Consider the following 14,320-nt stretch of genomic DNA (forward strand, 5'->3'; position numbering starts at 1 on the left):
GAGCTGGAGCTGTTGCAGCATATGAAATGAATCTGCAGGACAAAGGTCCTTCTTGCTGACGCAGTACAAATCAGGACCATTATATAAAAACGCTTTCTGTTACAAATATTATTTTCAAAATATTTACAAATATTTTGCAACAACCTAGGAGCAGAGGCTCAGAAAACCCTGAAGGTGACCAAGTGTAACATCCCAGCCCTGGAGACACAAGCTCAGGGGGCTCAGCCAGGAGTTTTACTTTTTTAAATATATATATAGGGTTCTTTAATACCTTGAGATAGTGCCAAGAGAATAACCCACACACTTGTTCCCAAGAAGTTCCTGTACTGATAATTTAGAGGAGGAAAAAAAGGGAACCTGGCAAAAGTTCAAAAGGGCACCACACAATCCAGGCAAAACATTCCACCACAGTACAGACCCAGCACACATTAATCCACAACCTTGAAATCAAAATCCAATCCCCTCAGCTTTAAGCTACCCAAAGCATCAAGAAAGGAGCAAAGAAAGAGAAGAAGAGGGAACAAGAAGAGAGAAGCAGGAGAAAGAGAGGGAGGCAGACTCTGTAGTTACCGTCAGGTCCCTGTGGCAGAGCAGCTCTCAGGTGTCCGGATGGGAGGGCCCGGACCGTGTGGGGAGCACAGCCTTGGGTTTGACCTGCTCTGGGCCCTGTGGCCTCCCCCAGGCAGGGCCTCGGAGCCTCTGGTCACTCTGGGGCTCCAGGGCAGGGTGAGGGGCACTGTTCCCACTGTCCCTGCCAGGCTGGGCTGGTCAGGGGCTCCAGGAGCTGCGTGGTGTTCCAGTGTGGGCACTGTTCCCACTATCCCTGCCAGGCTGGGCTGCTGAGGGGCTCCAGGAGCTGTGGGGTGTTCCAGTGTGGGCACTGTTCCCACTGTCCCTGCCAGGCTGGGCTGCTGAGGGGCTCCAGGAGCTGTGGGGTGCTCCAGTGTGGGCACTGTTCCCACTGTCCCTGCCAGGATGGGCTGCTGAGGGGCTCCAGGAGCTGTGGGGTGCTCCAGTGTGGGCACTGTTCCCACTGTCCCTGCCAGGATGGGCTGCTGAGGGGCTCCAGGAGCTGTGGGGTGTTCCAGTGTGGGCACTGTTCCCACTGTCCCTGCCAGGCTGGGCTGGTCAGGGGCTCCAGGAGCTGTGGGATGGGGAAGTTTTCCCCGGCTGTTTGTGACTGGCAGCTGCTCCGGGGTTTCCCTATGTGGGCTCCAGGGGCTGCCATGAGGGACACGACGCCATTTCACCTCTGTGAGGTTTGACCCATCCCTTCCCCTCCACACACACACCCACCCACCCACAGACTCCCTTACGCGACCCAAAAATTACCAGTCCGGTGTCTCACCCTAAGTATGGGAAAACTGCATTACTGCTACCAGCTTCCTGTACTAGAAAACTTCAAACTGGACAATGAAGCATCTTTTACAGTTTAAAATAAGGAATCACAATGCCTTAGATTCATATAGAAAGTGTTACTGCGGTTAATGCAAGAGCTTAGAAACCTAATCTAATAAAGAAATACACACCTGTGGTATTAAAGGCAGAATTCACCTCTTAACACGAGCTGTCTCTAAAGTGTGTATCTGCACCCTGTTCAGACATGGTGTGATTCTGCTTCACAAACTGAGACTTCTCTTTAGGATGCCATTAACTACAGCCTAAAAATGTTTTTTTTTCTTCATTTACTAAAAAAGGAATGCAGATGACAAGCTCAGATACAGATATAATCCATGCCTACACATGGGCAGCTGAATCCTGTCTTAATGTTGTAAAAAGTTTTGAAAAGAGAGTGTATAATCAAGATTTTTTGCTTTAACATTTATACTACTTTGAGATTTCATGGTTTGCTTTGATATAAAATCAGAATTGGTTGTTGAAGGGAAGGCTTTCATGTATTCAAAGTAAAGAACTTTAATTATAAAAAAATTGTTAGCCTGGGTTTGGATTAAAAACAGGTTAAAGGCCATAAATTAGGTCCATGGCTGAATACCAGGTGGGAAACAAGATGGGACATGGTATTGCACTGCCCACATACCTGGTCATGATTAATTTTGTCACTGGGTAACTAGAAATAAGAAGCAATAATATTTAAACCAATCTACTTATAATATTAAGTTTCAATGAAATTGAAATTCTAATGTGGATTAAAGAAAACGTTATTAGGGAAGCAGAAGAAAAATAGGTAAGAGTTCCCTCAGGAAAATAAGATTCAGACTGGAACACATGCAAGCTAATACCTGGAGAAAGAAAATCCAAAATAAGGATAATTCAAGAGATGGGAAAACTTGGAAATCAGTAATTTTGCAATAAACCTAGAGGTGATAGTGGGAAGATAATTAGACCTCTATTCGCAACGCAATGTGTAAGTCTGAAAGGTTAATGTAATTTTGTGTTGCACAGACACACACATTATATAAACCACAAAGAACTAATACTTTCCTCTCTACAGCCTGGCTATATCTGACATATTGCCTTGGGTTCTAAGAAACTCGTTACTGTGATTTAGAAGAGTAACTTATGACACTTAATCTCAATATTTTTTAACAACTAGGTTCAGATGACATTTCTCAAACAGTTTTATGAGGATTTTGTCAACTTTAATAAGCTGTATGCCAGATAAAACAGAATGACTGCATGATCCATAATGACTAACCGTGTTTTCCATCTGATTTTAGTCTATTTTGAAAGTTTTTCAGGCCTAATTCAAACTTTGCTAATTAACATCTCTATAAGGCAAAGGTATCAAACAGGATGCAAACGACCACCTTTCTAACAGAAATGCTCTCTTGCAAATGTCATTGCTGACACTGTGTATTTGCCAACAAGTGAGGAGCAAGAATGCAATAGATCAGTAATGGTAGAAGAGGAAATGGATAGAAAATAGTTTCTGTTGTTTTAGAATTCTGTCAAAATTCTTTCAGCTCTCACAGTTTCAAAGTGCGACGCAACCAAAAAGACTATTATTAATTGGAGGGAAAAGGCTTTTCTTTGCCTTCTGCATCGATGACTGCGGCAACCTTTCCTCTTCTGATGTTCTTAGTAACAGATACAAACAAGCAGAAATCTCTGCTGAAGCTGCTGAGCAGTTCTGTGAGACCATACCTAGGGTAAAGGAATCAGCAGGTCTTTATTGATTTATTTCTGCCTAGGTACTTGGTACTTTGATATGACTCACGGACAACAATACCCATCAAACAGTCTGTTGAAAAGTTATTTTCTTTTCTGGGAAAGTTCCTCACCCAGGTTATCAGCACCAACTTTCCTTTTTCCCCTCAGTCTTCAAGAAACAAAGCTAGGGCCGACTGTATTATTATTAGTTCCCCACCGCTCTACCTCTTCTAGCAATCCAACCACTGCAGTGACTACTTCAGGCCCTTACTCATATCTCTGGGAATTTTTGAAATTGCTATTATCCTCTGGGAACTGAATAGTAAAATTTGAAACAGTCTTTCAAAATAATTTGAAGTGAGACTTGCTAAGTTCCTAAACTCAGGGTGCTTGTTTGTCAGACTTTTAATCCCTGGGGGGTAGGCTGGCTGGAAATTTCAACATGGCATTGATTTTCTCTCTACAGAAGCGAAGCTTCTGTTTGGATCTGCAGCCTCTACCCACACACATTTGAAAAGTAGATGATTGTAATTTTCTAGCTTAAGAGCAGTTCTATAAATACAACCCAACATTCAGTTTTACAGAAGATGATGTGTCTGGAAGAACTGTGTGCGCAAGTGTTCTGCTGCTGTGAGTGAGTCTTGCTGAGAAAATGGCACCAGAACTCATATTTTCTGTAGCTTTCCAGTGTGTCATCAGAAGCCCTTTCAGCGAGGGATTGTGCCATGAAAAATGAATGCGCTACACAATCAAGCTCAAAAGAAATTGTCAAATCAGCGGTTGATTTGCGAGATGAGCCAAGGCTGATGTAAAGCAAAACAAACATTTTTTATCCCTGCTACTTTCAACGAAGCAGGGAATTACACTGCACAACAACACAGAGATAAAGGGGTAAATGCTCTCAGCTACACAACTCCACAGCACTGGGCTCACCACAACACTGGCCACTGTCTGGCCAGCACAAATCTTCTCCTGTGCCACCACCTCACGGACACATCTTCATTTCCCACAGAGCAGCATAGCCCCAGTTCACAAAGGGTTTTCCAATTCTCCTTCACTGAACATAACCTACCAGCTAAAATCTCAACTGCCTTTTAAAATGTTAACTGCTACCAGTGACACTAAAGAGTATGCTGCTGATGAAAAAGAAAACCTAAACCCACTTCCTTAACCAGGATATATTAGCTCTAATGAACATGTTGTTCTTAACATGGCATTTATTTGAGGAAACTGAGCTGGCTAATTGCACAAAATGTAAGGGAAGATATTTAGTGAAGAGGATTGTGTGACATAAGTGAAATAAATCCCCCTAATCAAATTTACTTCCTTTCACATTTTGAGGAAAAGAATCAGTAGAGCATTTTTCTCTTCTTACTTTTCTGCCTTCAAAGAACCCCAGTAGAAGCTAAAAAGAGGTTTCCTTCGGTATTCAGAAGATTTATTTTGTCAGGTAACTCCAGATCATGGATATTTCAAGGTATTTTCTCAATAGAATTCCACAGCCAGGGCTCCTGTTCATCCCCATCACTATTCAAAAGACTGTCCTATTTCAAAATCACTAAAATCTTTCAATTTATTGTCTTTGTACCATGAACTGATTCAGATGAAAATGTGGAAATTCAGAAGTGCTGCATAAAGCGGTGCCCCTACTGGTATTGCTGTTGAGGAGTAATAGCCAAGAGGTTTTTCTCTAGGCTTTTCTACTGTGCTACCCTGGCTGGCAAGTTTTCCTGAGGGGGAAAACAATAACATAAAAGGGGAAAAAACCCTCCCCAAAGTATTTCCATCCCAATTAACTGACTTTTCAGATTACAGCACACCAGTTAAATACTTTGTATATGCAAGTTTGAAAAACGAAAAGAGTTTTACAGACCACTAAAAGGCCATATGTGTTGGTTTCAAGCATGTTGGTTCATTTTCTCTAGTTAAAAAAAATACACTTGGATCAAGAGAACTTTGGTTATTGCTTCCTGAAAGCAGCTGAAACAAGGGAGAAATGCAGATTTCCACATGCAGAATATGGAAAGGGAGGCTGCCCAAGTCCAGGAGCATTGCACAGCCCACGGAATGTTGATTACCTGTGGTGCCCAGGGAGAGCCCAAGCCAGGCTCATCAGTATGCAGGTGACACTCAGGCATGCCCAGCTCTGCCGTGCTGGATCAGGGCTGCAAAGGGCTCCACAGCCCCTAATGCTCGGCAGATATTCTGGAGGAGAAATCCTGTCAAACCAATTATCCACCGAGGTCTCCTCTGATTGTTTTTGGCACTGATTTATTAAAGGAGTTTGGTGTTCATCTCCAGCAGGATGTTTCCAAGCAAAATTTTGTGTCTAACTGAAAGCAGATGCTTCCCAGCACTTTTTCAGGAGAAAGCTCTCTTTTTGTTTTTATTTTATGGAAAGAATTTGGTGTTTGTTGGGTGGAACAGAGACAGTTTCCTACAGAATGTGCAGGAAAATTAAAACATCCAGATTTGCCAATTCAAAAGGTGGCCTTCTGTTTAGCATATCCTTCCCCTGACGTTGGGGAGCAGTCCTTGCAGGAGATCTGGGCTCCCTTTCTGACCTGGTCCTGGTTCAGCATTTGCCAGGTTCACACAAAATCCCACAACCAAGCAGTGATCAACAACACACACCACCCAATTTTTTTTCCCCACTATTTGAGCCCTTCACTGAGTTCCCTGTGGCCAAGGCAGTGGTTGGCAAAGGTTTCTTTGTGTGGAAGTAACTTGGTGAAAAGCTCAGCAAAATAGGTTATGTCTACCTGAAAACCCTTTTTCCTCTGTTATCCTGACTCAGATTGGTGACTCTCATCATCTTGACACTACAAGGGATGCTTTCCATGTCTCTCTTACATTTCTACATAATTTATTCACATACACATACAATACACACAACACAGTGCAGGTGGAGGCAAGATTGCTCCTTTTGCTCTCTGATACAAGAGGAAAACAGCACAAAATATAAACATGTGACAGCCTAAGGAATAAATCCTTCCCATTTATTATCTTGTGCTAGCTTTGAAAAGCATACTGAGGCCTGCCCAAACGATGCCTGGAAATTGTTTGGGAAGGTGTTAGTCAGCTTGGATCCAACCCAGGCTGAGTGTCTTTTGTCAGTTCAACAGCCTGAGTAAGACAGAGTCTATGGTATCCAGTACCCAAAGGTATGCTTCAAATGACTGAAACTAAAGTCCAGGCCACATACTGCTCCTCCTCCAAACTCCTAAGTCTCATTTCATTGCCTCTCAGTCTTAATTTTTCACTAGCCCCCTGACAAAGCTCTGCTGCACGAGACTGGCTTCACTTTGTAGATCCTTTCCACCTAAGCACAAACATTTCTTACATAGCTTTCTCCTGCCTCATCTGTCAGAGGGAAAACTGAAAACTCTCCTCCTTTTCCATTCAAAGTCTCCTTCAAACTTTAGTTTCCTCCAGCGCTGCTCCAACCTGACCATACCCCACCCTCAAATGCACCAGGTGAAACGCCTAAAAACCTTCAGAGTGTTGCATTTCAAACTCCACCAGAGCTGTGAAAGGTTGCTTAGTAAATACACACAAACTTACATGTCCTAGGCAGTCTTCTTGCAAGGAAGGGCTTGTCCTGAAACAAGACATTATAGACTGGATACACAAAAGACTATTCACTAAGGGACCTGAGGAGAAACTTCTATGTGTACAGCAGAAAACCAGTCAGTGGAACTGACTGACAAACACAGCAAGAGGGGTTCAAGATCTGAGTGTTTTGGAAATGAGTGACATTAAAAGGATGAAGTAATTACATAAAAGAGTGGAATACAAACAAGAGAATGGTAAATGGACACACAGAATATGGACAGGATGTGCTGTCTTTCAGCTCCCGAGATGTTCCACATAATCATTTACTATTAGCTCTAATTGACTTGGATGCAACAAAAGCACAATGAGACATTTCTGGAGGAGTAAAATGCACACACTGCTTGGTATCAGCACAAAAGCAGCACAACTACTTCAGGAAAGTCATGGCTTGGCAGCTGATGAAAAGAAAGGAGGAGAGAGTTATTCTCTGCATACTTTTCTTAAGCCTCCATGGTACAAATACCTCACACAAACAACGCCACCTACCTTAAGTGACCACCCCAGGGATAAGGTAATTGAGTTACCTTATAGAGATCAGCACTTAATTAAAGGTCAAACTAAATTGTACTTGGAAACCTCAGCAATATGTTCAAGTTCATTCCTGTGCCAGAAAGCTGCTATTGGATGTGGCTCCCATTGTGCTCCTTACTACTTTTCATAATCCTCACCTTCTGCTGACCATTTAATCATCACATTTCTCAGCTGAACTCGACATTAACTGATACATCTTCTTACACCATCATATTTTAATAACTCAAATACCAATTTTTTATTGTTAGCCTAGCAACATAATAGAAAAAGAGGACAGGAAAACAATATACTTCTTGAAAAACAGAGCATGGTGTGTATGTTTGCTCATAACCTGTCCATCCATCACTGTACCCAGTGAGCACTTATTACCAGTTATTCTCATGCTAAATTATGTTGGGTTTGATGACATGTAAGTATGATTTAGCTTTCGTGTTACATGTGCCTAAATATTGTACAGGGAAACAACATTCTTTGTGCAATAGCCTGAAAATATATATGTCACTACAATAACAAAAGCCTGAAAAATTAATCCTACAAAGGAGCCTTGTATCCAATGAACTCTGTTTCTGAATATGAATGGGAGGTACTGATGTTAAAAGTAGCAAAATTAATAAAGAAGGTTAGCAATAAGAGAAAAGAGTGTTAATTACAACATATCACTGAAGTTTATAAACACATTAGTTTTCAGCATTTCAGCAATTTAAAGCCGAGGCATATATTTTGGAAACACAACATTTTAACATTTAAAACCAAACCTATATTTAACCTTTCTATTTTTTTTTTACTTACTCCACTTTTCAATTTTAACTCCCAACACTTTGAACCGGATATTAATGCATTCAAACTTAGGACTGTATGTAAGTAATTCCAAGCATATAAATAGATTAATTTTTTTAAAGAAAAAAGGAAAACTTTGACAAAGGCAACGTTTTAAAGTTGAATCGTAAATACTTATTGACAGTTAAGAATACCTCAGTGTTATGTTTTAGAAGGTGCACAAATGCACTTTGTGTGAGCTCATTCAAAAGTCACTGAGGATTTCATCTATAGCACAGAGCTGAGATTCAGTCGTGAGCAGTAGGAGCAGTAACTGGATAACCAAATTCGATCAGAGAGAACTCCCTGAAAGACAAACCTGTCCCTACTATTTGGTTTTGGCTGTTGGGTGTTCTCTGTCAAGTCCCTGACTGCAGCGTGGCTGCTGCAGCTACATGTGGAGTGTCTTGCCAGGGTACAAGATGAAAAGGCAACCTTCCAAATGTGAAGATGAACTCAGTGCAGGCAGAGAGGGACAAAGCAAGGCTTGCACCCAGTTTCCTATTCTAAGAGCCCAGGGAAGCACAGCTGGCTGCAAGTATCACACCCTGTGTCACTTCCTGGGCTTGAATAGGACCTGCTGTTCCACAGAGTGGTGTAGGGGCTCTCTGAATGCCGAGCAGGAGAGAAGACAGAGCAAAGCAGTCTGGAAATGCCAGTTTGACATTGATTTTGTTTTACTTACGGCTTGAATTCTTTGTTTTGAAAACGTCTGATGTCACGGCCCCGCTGTGCCTGGCAGATACAAAGCACGGGGCATCCCCAGGCAAACAGCAGCAGATCTCGGTGTCACAGGCAGACAGACAGGTACTGAACGCAGCCCTTAAAACAGAAATCAATAGGTTTGACTGCACCACCATCCAGGTTAATGAATATTTATTATTCCCTACTGACGCTTCTCATTTTAGCCTATTTTGGTTTTTTAAACAAACAGGAAACCTGCTTGTTCAGGAGTCTTTGGTAATTTAGATACAGTGCTTTTTAAACAGTTATAGAAAACCTCTGCCATGTATATCATCAACCTGTAGGCACACACTGTGTTTGTATGTACATGTCCATCAGGAGAAATGATCTCAGTTTCAGTCAGTTGTGGAATGACTTGCTGTTCAGTAACTGAACTCTAACAGTTCAAGATATGGCATTCTGTGCACCATGATAGAAAATAAAATAATGACATATCTTTAAAAATGCTTTTAAAAATTATTTTCACCCATTTAAATTGTTACTTCAGAGCTGATTTGGGGAAACATACAGGGGAGAGTTGGCAGGTCATTTATTTCACCAGTCTCTCTATATAATAATATAGATTAACTGTTAACAAGGTACACAAAAAATAATAAAAAATGATACATTAACTAGTCTGGTGGCTTGGGGAGCTACTCCAGCAACCTGTGCTGCAGTTCCGTTTACTACACTGCCCCATGGCACACATTGCAACATATTTCACATCATTCAAGCTGAGCTTCAATGACTTCTTAAATGACTTATGGAAATCACTGTCAATAAAAGGCCTTTCTGGAAAGCAACTCAGTTATCCACAAATCTGGGGAGGATCCTGAGGGAGACAAGGGAACCAGAGCACACAGGCCTTCAAAAGACCGGCCCAAGGACTTTCTTGCTCCAGCACTTACTGCAATTAATGGGAGCCTTTCCTCTCATTTCTGTAAGCTTTTGTGTCACACATAATTACCATAATTCCAGATGTTTTCACTCCCATTGACGTAGGTGTGGCCATGACTTTGTCCAAACATCCCACAGACTGACTCCACCTAGACAGAGCCTCATCATGAGTTACACTACAGGATTAAAGAATTTCCACATTGGTTTCCAACAATAAGTGTTTATTCCCTGAGAAACACTGTACTACTTTTGAGATACATCACAACCAATAATCTTGAATTTGACACAGGCTTTTTTTTTAAAGCTAAAACTTCCTAATGTCTAATGCAGCAGTACAGTAAAGAACCACTACAGTACATGTGAACAGTGACATGAGGAAGTGCCATAGCCCAAACCAGCTTTTAGGCTATCTTATGCTTTCAGAGGCACAGTTATGAAGCTGAGATTTTTGTGTAGTCTGCAACATTTGTAAAAAGTTTAACATTATTGCAGCTGTTTTCTGTCCAGGCTTACAGTGTTTTTTCCATCTGCCCCAAGGTGGAGTTCATTTGAATGCCATCTTCTCACCCTGGCAAGATCCTCAGTGGTTGATCAGTGCATTATAATGCAAGACAAATTCTGGCTGTGATTATATAACCCTGTCCTACACTTGGGACAAAAATAATAACGAGAACAGAAAATGTATCTGCTGTATTCTTCTGACTGTGCCAGTTTTTTTCCTAATGGTCAGTTATGCAAGGGTCCCACGGGAATCTTTCATAGTAATTTCGCTACAATGAACATAGTCAGCTCAAAAGACTTTTTTTTCCCCACCCCAAGGAATCATAAAAATGAGAGATGCCAGAGTTGCTAGGTCACCTTACCCTTTCTTCTGCTATATTCTACACTTCAGATTATGTTCCATGCAGTATTATTTATTACTGGTCTGCCACTGAAAGAATTTCTGTGATTTAGATCACTGAAATCCCATGGGAGGGAAGTGGCCAGAAAATTATTTACTTCAGATAACAATCTAGTTTATGCTCCTTGATAAAACAAAACATTCACATAAATACATTCATGTCAACAGTTTCAGTCAGAAAAGATTGTGGTTATAAAGTAGTCCTTTGGCACTGTTCCCATTCTGATGGTTTTCGGATCTGCTAGTTGTCTTTTTTTTTTTTAAACAAGGTCAAGGAGATCATAAATGTGAAATAAATCAAGAAATTATAGCAAGGTTTTGCTTGAAAAATGGATTATCAGTGAGTCACTGAGCTAACAAATACCATTTGGAATGGAGGGCAGATAAAACTCAACTGATTCAAATGCCAAATAAACTGGTTCTTACTGCAATAATTTCTTATTACTTTTATATTTAAAGAAAGAGCTAAGTTTCTCTATTTTCCAATAAGAGCAGGAATGACTGTGTAAGGTATGAAAAGATAACCAGATTAGCAGTTGGCAATATTCCCCAAGATTTTTAATATTTTTGGAAAATGATGAAACAGATGGAAAGGCTGTATGACTATAGGTTGAATCCAGTAACAGTGGAGGAGGTAGATCATGCCCAATTAAAGAGAGATCAAAATTAGGCTACAGGACTCTAGAATGGGAACATTTGTGGGAAATGGAGAAGCTTTCATGCTGCAGCCACTAGTTCCTAGTACTGCACTAGGGGAACTAGGAACAACCTTTTTAGGTTGGCCTTGCTTAATCAAAGTGAGTTAGTAAGAGGTCCTTCCATTAAACAACATATATTCACCAAGTTAGTTCACAAAAATTCTTCCACTGACAAATACTGAATGTTTTCAAAAGAACTCCTCCATTTTATACTCTACTTTTTATTTCCTTTCTCAGCAAAACACCAAAATCATAAATACACAAAACCATTTCCAAATTGCCTTTGTGCCAAAACTGAGAAACGTAACTTTGGTGCTTCACTTTGAAGAACTCAAAAACTTAAAACTTACCTTTTATTCATCATAGTGACACACATGAAGTGGTGTTGATTTATTTTGCATAAAATTAAGGCTTGCCAAAATTTAAACAACATTTTTAAAGCAGAAAGTGCTCAATATAGAGCACAGAAGAATGTTTTCAAACTGCTGGTTGCATACACAGATGTCAGGATGGCTATTTATGCAATCAATTCAGTGACAATGGAACAATATTAAAATATGCCATTTGAGAGAAATGCACCAGGGGCCTGCTTAGCAGGAGTTCTGCACTAATGAAGTTGCTAAAACTAGTTGGAATAATTGGCTATTATCTTCTTCTATCAGCAAAGCTTTGGAAATCTCAGATGAAATCAAACATTGAAACAGTTAATTCACTTACAGGAAAAATTCCAAGCTAAAGATTACCAAAGCTGGCTGTATTTTTCAGCATCTAATGTGGTACAGGGATCTGCTGATGGCTCTAGACAAAACAACTGCCAGTTGAGTGCTGACTCGAAACTAAATGATACACTGAGAAAGAAGCAATAAAGCTGAGATGAAACACAACACCCATATGGACATCAGCTGCTCCAGTCACAAGAGAATTACCCATTAAATCAGAGAAACTTGCTTACCTTCTCTGGTGCTGCGAAGTTTAATAACAAATGTTTGTAAACAGTTCTTAGATGGAGGGGATGAAAACTGCCATGAACCTACAAACAAAACAAAAGGAAAAAGTATTTTACTGACTTGCACAAAAGCTGAGGTTGCAACATTACCACTTTTAAAGTAACTGCCATCAGTAATACGAAAGCAACTTCAGTGAAGAACCTGAAAAATCTGTGTGGCTTACTATAATTGGAACTTCATACTGAAATTCAAGTTTCAGCTCCGAGATCTGCAAACTACAGCAAGCAAAAGCAGTTTGGGTATTTGGCAGTAATTTACTTCCAACTGCACTTGCTCTGAACAGCACCAGTCAGAACCTGGGTCTCTAAAGCACAGTGTAAACTATATGGGAAGTGCTTACAGCCCTCTCAAATAGCACAATAATGGGAAGAAAGGGAAAGGGAAGTCACTGAGAGTACAAGTGGAATATATTCCTAAGTGCAGAGCCCCAAATCATTTCAATGTTTCATTTCTGAAGTGAAGAACTCTGCTAGAAAAAAAAAGTGCTCAATCCAGACAGACTCCAGGGCCTGTCACAGCACAGTGAATCTCTGGGAAATCTGGAAAATGGACAGAAACCATAATACTCCCCCCACCCAGCCCCAGTGGGTGTTCATGCATTTTTCCTGCCATTTAAAACAAATTCTCTAAATTTCTTTCCAGAACAACTGTTACGTATTCTGTGTGATATCCCTTAATTTGATATTCAGCACAAGCAACTTCACTTTGCTTCCAAATGTCTGTGGACTACAGATGTTGGATTGTGAATTTTCACTGTACTACTAAAGCTGTCAAGGGTTGGGCTGGACATGTTGGCAGCCGGTTGGAGAGAGCTGGAATTTCTGGTACATTCAAACAATTCTCCCTGTGAATAAAATGGCATTGACATCTATTGATTAAAGATTTGAAGGGATCTCAGAAAATCCATACCCATTCCTGACAATTTCCTAGATAAGCTATTCCTCCAAATCCCCTTGGCCTTTTTTCCTCCCTCCTAGCCCACCTGCATCATCAAATATTCAGCTGGCAGGGTGGGCATCTGTTCACCAAGATCTAGAGCTCTGCTCTTCACTACTTATTCCTCCCTTAAAGCAGAAAATGTTTTATGTGGAAAGCATCAGGGTGTCACAAGCAGAAGCAACATTTTGGATATCACTGAGATCACAGTGTCTCACTGAGAGCCTTTAGATATTGGTGTGCTTCAGTTGCTTATAGAAAGTTGTCAAGATCACAACTTAAGAGTCATCTAAGTATCTTTTTTATTACATGTTTTAATTAACTTGTAATTTGAATCTTACTCTGGCACAAGCATTATTTAAATGTCAATGAGATTCATTAAAAATACTGAATTTGGTTTTGTGGCAGGAATTAAACTTGTCAGATTCTCACACCTAAAGACAATAATGTTCAAAAGAATGAAATATCTGATCAAGGAAAAGAGCTCATGAAGGTTTGCATCATCTCGAGCAGTCTTGTCCCAAAACCTGAGATCTTCCTCCTCGTTCATTTGACAGGGGCTGGTAACAAAGTCAAAGGAAAAATTAAGCAATTTAAGATATAGCAAGGGAAGGGTGTTGCATAAACCTCACAACAGAACCCAGGAACAGCAGAGGTTTATAGAACTTCCTTTGTGTCACAGTTTGATAAGAACTCAAAAGGCAGGATGCCCAATTAGTAACAGCATCTGCACATCAGATTTTATTGACACTGAAGAAGTCACTGTACTGCCCTGCACTTCAAGAGACTTCACAACTACGGATTTTCTTCTCATTTCCCACAATAAATATAACTCCTGGTCCTGATCCATGACATTACTACTCTGGTAAAGTAACAGTAGCCTGAAACTCTGAGTGAGCTAATTACCATAGTTTTTGTAATTGCAGTAGGGGTTAAAATGTCCACAGTTTTACAAAACTAGACTGCAGTGCTATAATTGCTCAATAACTTGCATTCAAACTTATGTTAGGTTTTTCAAGACCCTTTTCTGCCATTTCTGACTATTTTATATATCAATAGTTGTCCAACACACATGCCCACGGACC

General features: G+C 40.6%; 1 protein-coding gene across 2 annotated transcripts in view; it reads right to left on the minus strand.

The window, feature by feature from the left end:
* Positions 1-14,320, minus strand: part of LOC113994116 (bifunctional heparan sulfate N-deacetylase/N-sulfotransferase 3) — a 209,997-nt gene that overhangs the window by 124,279 nt on the left and 71,398 nt on the right. For both annotated transcript variants that reach the window (XM_039385466.1, XM_039385465.1), the window contains exons 2-3: positions 12,245-12,322; positions 8,759-8,895 (exon numbers count right to left, since the gene is read on the minus strand). The gene's annotated coding sequence lies outside the window, so the exon portion shown is untranslated. The remainder of the gene's footprint in view (positions 1-8,758; positions 8,896-12,244; positions 12,323-14,320) is intronic.

This window comes from Pipra filicauda, unplaced genomic scaffold (assembly GCF_003945595.2).
Source record: "Pipra filicauda isolate LSUMZ 115617 unplaced genomic scaffold, ASM394559v2 scaffold411_size619879_pilon, whole genome shotgun sequence".
NCBI classification, from domain to species: domain Eukaryota; kingdom Metazoa; phylum Chordata; class Aves; order Passeriformes; family Pipridae; genus Pipra; species Pipra filicauda.